The sequence below is a fragment of the Apium graveolens genome, chromosome 8, assembly GCF_009905375.1.
Source record: "Apium graveolens cultivar Ventura chromosome 8, ASM990537v1, whole genome shotgun sequence".
Classification (NCBI taxonomy): domain Eukaryota; kingdom Viridiplantae; phylum Streptophyta; class Magnoliopsida; order Apiales; family Apiaceae; genus Apium; species Apium graveolens.
Genome location: NC_133654.1, coordinates 61,654,378 through 61,667,150, shown reverse-complemented (window position 1 = coordinate 61,667,150; position 12,773 = coordinate 61,654,378).

The window sequence follows — 12,773 nt, the reverse complement described above, 5'->3', positions numbered from 1 at the left end:
AATCCAGATAATCAAGGAAATAGAATTATCTGCTCAGACTAGAGGAGCACCTTGATAATAATGTGAGAACTCTTTGTATACTTTGCTTGTTCAATTTTCAATAAAGTTGTAGCACTTAGCAGTTTTATCTACTACTTTTTAATCTATATTTTGGGGGTGTTTTGTTATCATCAAGTTTCTCTTAATTTATGGCTACAATTCTAGTAGACATAAATTGGGGGAGATTGCTAGGAATAAGTTGTGAACTTGATGATAAGTTAAACAAAACGCCTTAGTAGATTTAACTTAGTGAAACTTGTAGCTTTCGACGGATGATCTAATATAGTCCCGACGGATTTACTTTATAGTCCCGACGGATGATAATTTGACATTCATCGAGAGTGTAGCTTATGTAACAAATAAGTATTATAGCACATTTCTGCAAACAACATGTTTTAGTCCGGTAGATTATGTAGGGTTCTCTAAGTCATGTTGACTAATAGATTAATATGCAGAATAGGTTGACTTATTGTAAATATAAGATGTCTTGTAATTTTGTATAAATGAAATAGAGTCAAGTGTCAGATAGACTCCCGAAGGATGATCAAAAAAGCTCCCGACGGATGACAAATATAGTCCCGACGGATGATCAAATTCAACATAGTTGTCGATATTGACAACACAGTCACATTCATTGGGTGCTTGCAAAAGGAATGTGGCAGCCTGTTAAGCAGGATTTTGAGAACAAAGAAGCATTACCATTTTCATGCAAATATGAAGATATTCAAAGATGCTGGAATAGAGTAGTGCAGCAGCATGGAGTTAGGCTAGATATATTTTGTTTTATTATCTTGTCTTACTATCATGTAACTTGGTGATATATAAACCAAGAGTAGCAAGTAGACCATTTAACAAAGCAAGTTTATTTTTAGAGAAACATATCAAGCTGTATTCTGCAAGAATTTCTCTGTAGTTTGTTTGTTCAACTTGTAAAGCAGCTGTGAGCTATTCAAAACTTCACAGAGTTCTCATTCTGATATATATATATATATATATCTGGTGGATACATTCAAATCCACCAGAAAGTTTTGAAGCCTTGTGTTTTATTACTTAGTGTTTTGATTTCAATTATCTTTCTATTCCGCACTTCAGCAAATCAAACATCGTTATATGTATTAAGTTAGAACATTTTTTAAACTAAAGAAAAGAAGCCAGAATTACATTCAACCCCCCCTTCTGTATATCTTGTTATATTGTTAGGGAATAACAATTATCACGAAGGGTTTAATCGAATCACCGATATAATTATTATTACTTGGGTAGCAATGATGTATTACTAAATGCCGCTCATTGTTTATAATTTTAATATGAGATATTAAAATAATTGCCAACGTAATAATAACCTACAGGGTCACACACAAAGAACGCTTAAAGGAGAAATAATTTAAATTAAATAAGAAATTTATTTTATTTATGATATTAATTAAGTATGACTTAATTAATTAAACAAATAAAATAGAGAAATTACTTAAACTAATTCCGAAATAAGTTATTAATTAATTAAGTGTGACTTAATTATAGAATAAATTGGGATTTCGGATTAGTATTAATTATAATTAGATTATAATTAGAAAACTCATTCTTCTTTCTATATAAACTCTTTAAGGGCTGATTTATATATAATGATACATGGTTTACAAAACCCTAGTCATTCAAGGAGAAAGAGGAAGAGAGGTAGAGATGGAGTTTTCGGGTGCTAGTACACATCAATTCTTCAAGAAAAGCGTTTGTGTGAATATCGTAGAGTGTAGGGATACGTGGTGATTCAACAAGGTTTGGAACTTCATTAATACTCCATTAATAAACTCTTAACGCTTCTTTAAGGTAAAGATTCTTACTATGAATTAAATATCTAGTTTCTCATAGATCTTGCGTAGGGTTTCGATTTTATAATGGTTTTAATTTAATTTTACATCATTTCTATTACGTTTAAACCTCGAATCTCTTCAGGTCCAAGATTCACTAGACAAGGGATGGTCACAGGCCTACAAGATTCTGCACAGATTTGCCAACACTAGAATAGACAAGATAGCTTTAGAAACTGTGTTAGTACATTTTAGTGCAAGTTTTGTAAACCCGTGTTGCTGGTCTATAAAGAATGCACGGATCCTTAGTTTAGGAGTATCAAACAGATCTAGAAAATATCTTGTATTCTCTCTAAATATATGTAGTTGAGTTTGTTGTGCAAGACATTCCTGTACTATAATAAGACAAAGTCAAATTGACAACCCTAAGTAAGTTGTATGGTAATCTATGTTTGCATTGTGTATTATAACACTAAAGTCTGTAAAATGTAAATAGACTAGATTGAAGTATTTTTCTGTAAACAGTCTCAAGCCTAAGAATAAACTTTGGAAGAAGATCATGAAGATCATGCCTCAGAGAAAGTATGAAGAAGCTTGGAGTTGAATAAATATATTTTGTGTAAAACATTATAAGTCAAGAAGTCTACAAGTCACAGATTTTGTGTTATAGAGAAGTCATTCGAGAACTCCAGAATGACTTATCGAGAAGTCAAGAAAAGCTACTAGAGAACTCAGAGATATCGACAAGCCAAATTGAAGACATGAAGAATGAAGATATCGACAAGTCTTTTCTTCACTAGAGAACTCTGAGTTATCGACAAGTGAAAATATCAATAGAGATCTCTGAGATATCGATAAGTCAAAATATCACTGGAGATCTCTGTGATATTGATAAGACAATTTTTCACTAGAGAACTCAGAGATATCGATAAGCCAAAGTGAAGCCATGAAGATGAGAGATCTCGACAAGCCAAATTCTCTTATAGAGAACCCAGAGACATCGATAAGTCAAAACAACTATAGAGTGATAAGAGATCTCGATATGCCAATATACTTATCGAGATGTCAAGTTCTTTATCTGCCAAATTGGAGATCTCGAGGTAAAACTCAAAGTACAAAGTACATACCAGTTAAATATCCAAGATTATCAATCAACAAATAATCCAATCAGTTGGATTGACAAGTCTACAAAAAGCAGATTGAAAAGTATAAGATCAAAGGCCAAGATTAACTGGCAAAGTAAAGTCACAGACATGCAAAATTAGCAAAGATACACTAAGCCCGAAATAGAAAGATTTGATTATCCAAAAGTAGGGTTTAGTACATGCTACTGCATGTTGTGTAATAACCAGTGTTTACTGTGTAATAAAGTAAACACCGGATGCTTTGTTTTATAAGTAACACTTCAGATCAAAATTCTTGAATTCTCTCAAGGAAGAAGCTAAGCTCTTTATCAACAAAGAGCCTAGAAATTTTGTAGCAAGACATTCTTAATTTTAATATAAAATTAACTGGGTTTTGAAAGATTTGTGTACACTGTTCTTACCTGTTTAAATTCAGTACTAACACATTTCAATACACGGTTTTAATTTACTTTGTTCATCACCATAAACACTTTAAGAAAAGCAGAAAAATACTAAAACACATTCACCCCCCTATGTGTGATTCATTACCTAACAAGTGCTATCAGAGTAAAATCTGAAAGTAAACAGATTCAAGATCTCGGAAGAATAAATACACAGAAAATTAGTAGCATCAAAATCCCTACTTTTGATAAGGCTAACTACACTCTATGGAAGAAGAAAATATTTTTGTTTATCAGGATGGCCAATCCATTATACATTCAGATCCTCAAGAATGGGCCTTTCACTCCTATGGTAAGAGTTGAGGAATCTACAGATGGAGACATGGTCATTCGAGCTCATTATGCTCCTAAAGATCCTTCAAAATACACTGAGCCTGAGAAAGAAAAAGTCTCCCTAGATAGTGGCTTGCAGCTGATCTTGATAGAGTCACTTGACAATGTAAAGTATAATAACATTGTCAACTGTGACACTGCTAAGCATATCTGGGAGAAGATAGAGATAATTTGTGAAGGAACAGAGAAAGTTGGGTCAAATCAAAGAAGGATATTGATTTCACAGTATGAGGGTTTCATGGCTAAGCCAAAGGAAAGCATTACTGATGTGTTTGAAAGGTTTAATAAGCTAATTAATGACTTGCAGCTGCATGATAAATATTATGAAGCTAAAGAAGTGAACCTGAAGTTTTTGCTCACACTCCCTGACCATTTGGAACAGAAAATTTCAGCAATCAGAGTAGGGAGAGACTTGAGCAGATTAACTTTTGAAGTTCTATATGGAATTTTAAAAACATATGAATTGGAAATGATTCAATGGAAATCATTAAGAGCTGGTCAAGGGCATGTTGTAGATGGTTCAAGTGCTCTGTCAGGGGAAAAACACGTGCCAAAATTACACGCAAGTATACGCGTTCGCGAGTACTATAAGATATAAATCAGATTCGTACCGACAGAAACTCTTTTTAGTTAACTTAAGATTATGCACCTATACAACAATGGTATGGCTATTGCTCAATGCTAAAACAATAACAAGTTGAGATGTTTATAACTAAGATTAAACTAACATGTAATTAACTAAGAATAAAAGTGATTGAATTAACTATATGAGACAAACATGGGATTCTAACTTCATTAAATACTTTATTCAAAGTCATTGTTCTTAACCTTAGCATGCAATGGCGATGACAACTAATCAGATAACATGGAACTAGTAAACGCCAACTTTCGTTGCACGAATACCCTACTACTAGACATCCACAAAAGAGATAGAAGCTAAGTAGACACCAATTATGCTTAGACCCTATATGTCTATAGAATTTGAAAACATAACGATTTAATGTGCAAGTTATCTATCGTGATTACATAGGGCAAGTAAGCTGGTTAAAATTACCTACGAATCATGCATAACAATTATACATGAACCAATGCTAGCATGGCAAGTTCTAAACCTCTATATTTACTTTCGCTTCAATAGAGATTAACACGCTATCTTATATGTTAGCTACGCAAATAAGAAGAATAAGCACAACCAATACTAGGATATCAATCAATCACCACACACCAAGATATTGAAACAAATTAACTATGGAAATCCAAAAGTAAATCCGTTGGAATCCCACGATAACGATTAGTTCATAACCGAACTCATTGTCACCATGGGTTCTAATGAAAGCATTATATAAAAACTACTCCCTCCGTCCCTCCCAATTGTTATCGCTTCTGGGAGAATGTCCGGCATGCATTTTAAGATGAAGAGAAAGTATAGTTCTTTAACTTTTTTAAAAAAATATATTTTTCTGAATAAAAGTTTAAGCATTCTATTTTTATTCAGAAAAAGAATTTTTTTTAAAAAAAGTTATAGAACTATACTTTCTATTCATCTTAAAATGCGTGCCGGAAACTCTCCTAGAAATGATAATAATTGGGAGGGACGGACGGAGTAGATCTTTATAAACTGAATAATAATCAAAAGTACGTTAACAAGAGTGTAAGGTTCAAACGAATAAGAAAACAAACATCCAACGTTACAACTTAAGCAAAGAATCACAAGTAAAAACAAGATCTTTGTCTCCTTCATTGTATTGTGTTATTAGGTCTTCTTACTGCTCTCTCCATCTTCTCGTTGTTATCGAAAACGTCTTCAAAAGGCTTTATATATAAGCCCAATATGATCAGGAGTCTGAAAAATCATTATTATATTACAATCAGGATTCTGCAATCCCGACCCAGCGCGGACGCCCCGCATACCAGCGCGGGCGCGCTCGCTTTTTGATAAATGGGCGCGGTCGCTCTCAAGACTAGCGCGGCCGCCCTGACCTTCTGGAAATTCTGATTTTTCTTGTTTCCTTGACTTCAATTTCTGGTTTCTTTCGTGTTAACTCCTGAGGCTCCATCCTAATACCCTTTTAGCATAGAAATAATGTAAAATCTATTCCTTCTTCCAAATATACCCTGAAATACAAAACACTACAAAAATACATTAAAACACAAATAACTTGAGTACAAATCACCAATTCAAGCCTTTACAAAGCGTTCTAAGTGGATATAAATTCCACTTATCACACCCCCAAACTTGAATCGATACTTGTCCTAAAATATAAACAGACTCAAAGAACAAAACAAAAATGCATGAATGTAACTAACATGAATGCAACTATCCCCTTAGAATAACATAACCAACCAATGAGTAACATATCAAAGAATGCAATTATTCACACAAAGTTCAATCAATCCCACAAATCGACTCACAAGCCAAAAATATGTGTGCATGCAATTGCTTAACATATATACTCTCGAAACTAGATCAATAATCATAACTCACCTATCGTCAAGACAATCACAAGGTTATAAACAGAATAAATGATAAACACAAAATGACTGACAACACTTAAATTTTATCAGAGTTATACAAGGATTCATGCTTTTATTGATAACACATAAAAAACACAAACATGCTTATTTGATCGTGCAATGAGCGAGGTCCACAAAAGACTTATGCAATAATACCCATGCAGCGAGCGTTAGGTTAGCGGATCCCAGACTATAAAATCCTTAAGTCACTAGGCACAAAGTCCCCTAGAACTGAATAACTCGAGTATTAAAGAGCCCACTCGTGATCAATTACGCATAACACATATTTTTTTCTCATGTTCTGAACGAGTGTGTTTCGCTCCATCTCGCTCAACCCTAGACTACTCATATAAATATGAGCCGGCTACTAGCCATTTGACGCCTAGCCACAACTAGCATTGATATCCAATATTTTTCTCCAATTATAAAAATCCATGTTATTTTATCAATAAGAGAATAACATTAATTCTAGACATAAACAAGTGATTAAACCTCGACAAATAAACAAATCATGATCATGATCTAGCACTCAAGCAACCTATAAGACTTAATGAAAATATTCTTGTTTCTAGCATGCAAATCAATTCGTTAGGACTTAACATTCCTCTATACGACATCACTACACTCGAATCAACATCACAAATTAATCGAAAAAGCAACCTAAGGGATCATGATATAATGCCAATACAACTATATGCAATATACTAACATGATAACAAATATGCAAAACAAAAACAAATAACTACATGATAAATATGCAAACTATATGAACTAAACTATCATGAATATGCATCTATATGGAGTCACACACAAATATTCCTTAACTATTACCCCCAAACTTAAAAATTTCACTATCCTAAGTGAAGGTAATAGCAAGGAATTAAGGCATACCTACTCGGAAGAAGAAGGATCATCACTCTTCGTTGGTGGAGTGTCAGGAGGCGGGTACACAGAATCTTCTCCAAAAATAGGCCACTGTATATTAACCCCACTGGCTCTAAAAGCTGTACCCAATGCCTGAGTAAGATCCTGTGCAACCCTGCTCTGGACATCATACATCGCATCCATCCGCCTCGTCAAATGCATATACTGCGTCGCACCTAAACCAGCACTGTCATCGGGCTCCTGCGGCTGTTGCTACTCTCCCAACTACCTCCTCCAACCAGCACTACGTGCATGAGAAGAACCACCAACATATGACTGATCGGTTGGCTAGCCACATGGAAAATGAGCATAGGTGTACCCAAGTCCCTTCTCGTCAATTGCTCCCCCATACCACTCTTACATAATCGTGATCGTCGAACTGTCAATAGGGGCAGCCGGTAACTACAACTGCTCGTGCTCGGGCCAATGAACACCCACCGCAACACAGAGCTTCCCCACAATAGAGGCATAAGAGATAGCCCCCGTGGTGCCTCCACGCAAAATCGCAGCAACCCCTGATAAATAATCGAACCTAGGTCCATATAGTTTCCTTACAAAATCCCCCATAACAGCTTCGCACGATCCGCAGTCACATCATGCACATGAGAAGAAGGCATGATGTTAGCACAAATTTAAAGCATTCCATGCATGGGCATACGTGTTCATGCATGAAGTCGGGAAATTGAGATAATCGTTCGAGCCCCTTTTGAACTTCCAATGTGTCTTCGGGACACACAACGTAGCCACAATCAAATCAAGATCGAAGTCTTCCCCAGTTTTAGCAATCCAATCCTCCTGAATAGGTTGTCTCTCAGGTTGGTTGATAACCCTGTAAATGGCCTCCGGGTGGTAATCCATTGTCAACCCACGAACCACCGGGAACCCATTCTTATCATCCTTGGTGGTCGCATAGAACTCGCAAACGATACTCAAAGGCACCGCCTCGGATGCCTTACAAAATGAAACCCATCCTCTCTCTGTGATCATCCCAAAGAGCTCTCCGTCTCTAGGAGTAGGCAAGAAACCTCTCTCCTTCGTAATCGACTTCGATAACAGCCTTTTGTACTCCGCTTCAGCCTCCGGAGTAACAAATCGAGGCCTCACACCCTCAACACTCGAAGTATCGGTAGAGGCGGGGTTAGTGTTGTTGCTCTCTTGAGTACGGGCTCTCTTTGGTGCCATTGGAATAGGTTAATTGAGATAAAAGAGGTGTGTAGAGAAATTTAGGGTTTGAGTATATGTAAAGTGATGGACATGATTGTATGGAGGTGTATGTATATATAATGAGAACTAGGGTTAGATTAGGGTTATGGGGTAGTGATTGTAGGTTAGTGGGAGTAGTGGGAGTGTGGGAAAAGTAGGGTTGAAAATCTGGGTTAAGAAAGGGGCATTAACTTTTTTTTTGTTTTTTTTTTCTGATTTTCGAATTTTTAATTTTTTTTTCTTTTTCTGGGGCTCAGCGTCGCGCCTTGTTTCTGTGGAAATAGCATGGCCGCCCCGCTTCTCAGTGCAGGCGCGCGCACCTTCTGGAGTTTCAGCGCGGCCGCCCCGCTTTCCAGCGCGGGCGCGCCGTGTTTCTGGAAAATGTCCCTATTTTTTGATTTTTTTTGTATTTTATTCTGATTTTCTTCCTTCTTTCTTCTTTTCTCAACTGCTAATGTACAAAAAACATGGGTTGCCTCCCAAGAAACACTTGGTTTACGTCGCTAGCTTGACGTAGAATTCCGAGATCAAGTTGACAATAAAACGGCACTAACCACCTCTCGGTTTTCCGTATCTCCATAGTAATGCTTCAAATGTTGTCCATTCACCTTAAATTTCTGGCCTGGATCATTCTCAAAAATTTCCACCACTCCATGTGGAAACACAGTGTTGACAACAAACGGCCCTGACCATCTCAACTTCAATTTTCCAGGAAAGAGACGGAAATAAGAGTTGAACAAAAGAACTTGTTGCCCCGAAAAAAATAATTTGAGCACTAGACCCCTATCATTCCATCTCTTGACTTTCTCCTTGTACATTTTTTTTGTTCTCATACGCTTGAAGTTGGAACTCGTCGAGTTCATTTAATTGAAGCATCCTTTTTCTTACCAGCTGCAGTCAGATCAAGGTTCAGTTTCTTCAAAGCCCAATATGCCTTATGCTCTATATCCGCAGGCAAATGACATCCTTTAATATAAACCAATTGAAACAGTGACATGCCTAGCGGAGTCTTGAATGCTGTTCGATATGCCCAAACAGCTTCATCCGGCTTTAAAGACCAATCCATTCTCGATGGACATAAAACTTTCTCCATAATTCGTTTGATCTCTCTGTTAGACACCTCAGCTTGACCACTAGTCTGAGGATGGTAGGCTGTAGTAATGCGATAATTCACATTATATCTCTGCATCATAGCAGTGAATTTGTGATTGCAGAAATGCGATCTCTCGTTACTGATTATGACTCTTGGAGTTCCGAATCTTGTGAATATCTTCTTGTGAAGAAAATTGAGCACTACCTTCGTATCATTTATCGGCAAAGTCTTAACTTCCACCCATTTTGAGACATAATATACCGCATACAAGATATACTAATTGTTGCACGATGAGACAAATGGCCCCATGAAGTCAATTTCCCAAACATCGAAGACCTCAACCTCGTGAAGCACATTGAGAGGCATCTCATCCCTCTTGGACATGTTCCCAATTCTTTGGCAGCGATCACACTTTAAAAAAAACTGATGCGCATCCTTAAAAAATATAGGCTAGAAGAATCCTGCTTGAAGGATACGAGCTGATGTCTTCTCTCCACCATGATGGCCTCCATAAACAGTCGAATGGCAGTCTCGCAGGATACCCTTCGTCTCACTATACGAAATACATCTCCTGATGATTTGATTCGCTCCTTCTCAAAATAAGAACGGCTCGTCCCACATGTACCACTTCACTTCATGAAGAAACTTCTTCTTTTGAGCATAAGTCAAGTCCGGAGGCATAACATTGCTCACAAGGTAGTTCACAATGTCTGCGAACCACGGTTCTTCTACTTGCACCCCAGACAACTGCTCATCAGGAAAAGACTCATTTATCAATGTCTTGTCATGTGAAATTGTACCTGGATCTTCTAAATGAGAGAGATGATCAACAACTTGATTCACGGTACCTTTTATATCCTTGATCTCCAGTTCAAACTCTTGTAGTAAAAGAACCCATCTAATCAATCTAGGCTTCGAGTCCTTTTTCGAGACGAGATAGCGAATTGCGGCGTGATCAGTGAGGACCATCACCTTCGTCCCAAGCAAATAAGATCTAAACTTCTCAAAACCATAGACAATGGCCAATAGCTCTTTCTCAGTTGTGGTGTAGTTCAGTTGAGCACCATTGAGGGTCTTACTAGCATAATAGACCACATGAAATACATTGTTCTTCCTTTGCCCAAGAACCACTCCAACTACATAGTCACTCACATCGCACATCATTTTAAAAGGCTCATTCCAATCAAGTGTAGTTATGACAGGTGTCGTGATCAAGATCTTCTTTAAGCTCTCAAAAGTAACTAGACACTCATCATCAAACTTGAAAGGGGCATCTTTTTCTAATAGACTGCCCAATGGTTTAGAGATTTTAGAGAAATCCTTGGTGAACCGCCGATAGAAACCCGCATGACCAAGAAAACTGCGGATTCCCTTAACAGAAATTGGTGGAGGAAGGTTTTCAATGACCCCCACCTTGGTTTTGTCCACCTCAAGACCTTTACTAGAGACCTTGTGCCCAAGAATGATGCCTTGTTGAACCATAAAGTGACATTTCTCCCAGTTGAGAACCAGATTGGTCTCAACACCTTTTAAGAACTGCACCAAGATTTTGCAAGCACTCGTCGAAAGAATCCCCGAACACAGGAAAAATCGTCGATGAATACCTCCACATTCTGACCAATCATGTCAGGGAAGATGGTCATCATGCATCTCTGAAATATGGTAAGTGCACAACATAACCCAAAATAAACTCTTCTAAAGGTAAAAGTACCAAACGGACAAGTGAAGGTAGTCTTTTCTTGATCTTCTGGAGCAATACAGATCTGATTATAGCCTGAATAGCCATCCAGAGGACAATAGTATTCATGCCCAACCAACCTGTCGAGCATCTGATCAATGAAAGGAAGTGGAAAGTGATCCTTCCTTGTGGATTTATTCAGCTTTCGATAATCCATGCACACTCTCCACCCAATGGTTGTTCGAGTCGGGATGTGCTCACTCTTTTCATTAGCAACCACTGTGATGCCTCCTTTCTTCGGCACACACTAAATTGGGCTCACTCAAGAACTGTCAAAAATAGGATAAATGATGCCTGCGTCTAGCCACTTAATAAATTCCTTCTTCACGACCTCCTTCATGATAGGATTTAACCTCCTCTATTGCTCAACAGTCGGCTTACTTCCTTCCTCTAGCAGAATTTTATGCATGCAATAAGAAGGGATGATTCCCTTAATATCTGCTATAGTCCATCCAATTGCCGACTTAAACTCTCTCAGAATTCTCAAGAGTTTTTCCTCATCACTACCTGAAAGGTCAGATGCAATAATGCAATAATAACAGGCAAAGTAGATGCATCACCTAAAAATGCATACCTCAGGTGTTCAGGAAAAGGTTTAAGCTAGAGTGTAGGAGCTTCCTCAACAGATGGCTTGAGACGCCCCTCAGCATTTTTGAGTTCTGACCATCCAAGAGATTCAAAAGGCATATCCAGCTTTCGCTTCCAAGGAGAAGCATTCAAATACTGCAATTGTTCATCACCTTCATCATCTTCACTATTAGAATCCCCCATCAAGGCTTTCTCTAGGGCATCAAACCTTAGCATTTGATCAAGTTCTGAAGTAACCATAGAATCGACCAATTCCACTTTTAAGCACTCCTCTTCATCAGTAGGGAATTTCATGGCAATGAAAATATTAAAGGTCACATCCTGGCCCTGTACTCACATACTGAGCTCACCCTTCTGCACATCAATCAAGGTTCGGCTAGTAGCCAAAAATGGTCTTCCCAAGATTATGGGAATCTTTTTATCCTCCTCAAAATCAATAATTACAAAGTCAGCAGGAAAGATTAGTTTGTCCACCTTGACCAAGATATCCTCCACAATGCCTCGTGGATATGTAATAGAACGATCGGCCAACTGTAAGGACATATATGTAGGCTTTGGATTAGGTAAACCAAATTTATTAAAGATAGACAAAGGCATCAGATTGATGCTAGCTCCCAAATCACATAAACACTTGTCGAATGACAAGTTTCCGATGGTGCAGGAATAGTAAAACTTCCAGGATCTTTAAGCTTCGGAGGCAACTTTTGCATTCCTCCGTAAGAGAAACGGTCTCTAAGATATCGAGCTTCACTTTTCGAGAGAGAATACCTTTCATAAACTTTGCATAGCTAGGCATCTGTTCAAGAGTTTCAGTGAAAGGTATGTTGATGTGAAGTTTCTTGAAAACTTCCAAGAACTTAGTAAATTGCTTATCCAACTTCTGCTTCTGCAACCTTTTAGGAAAAGGAGGTGGAGTATAGACCTGTTTTTCCCCTGTATTACCCTCAGGAG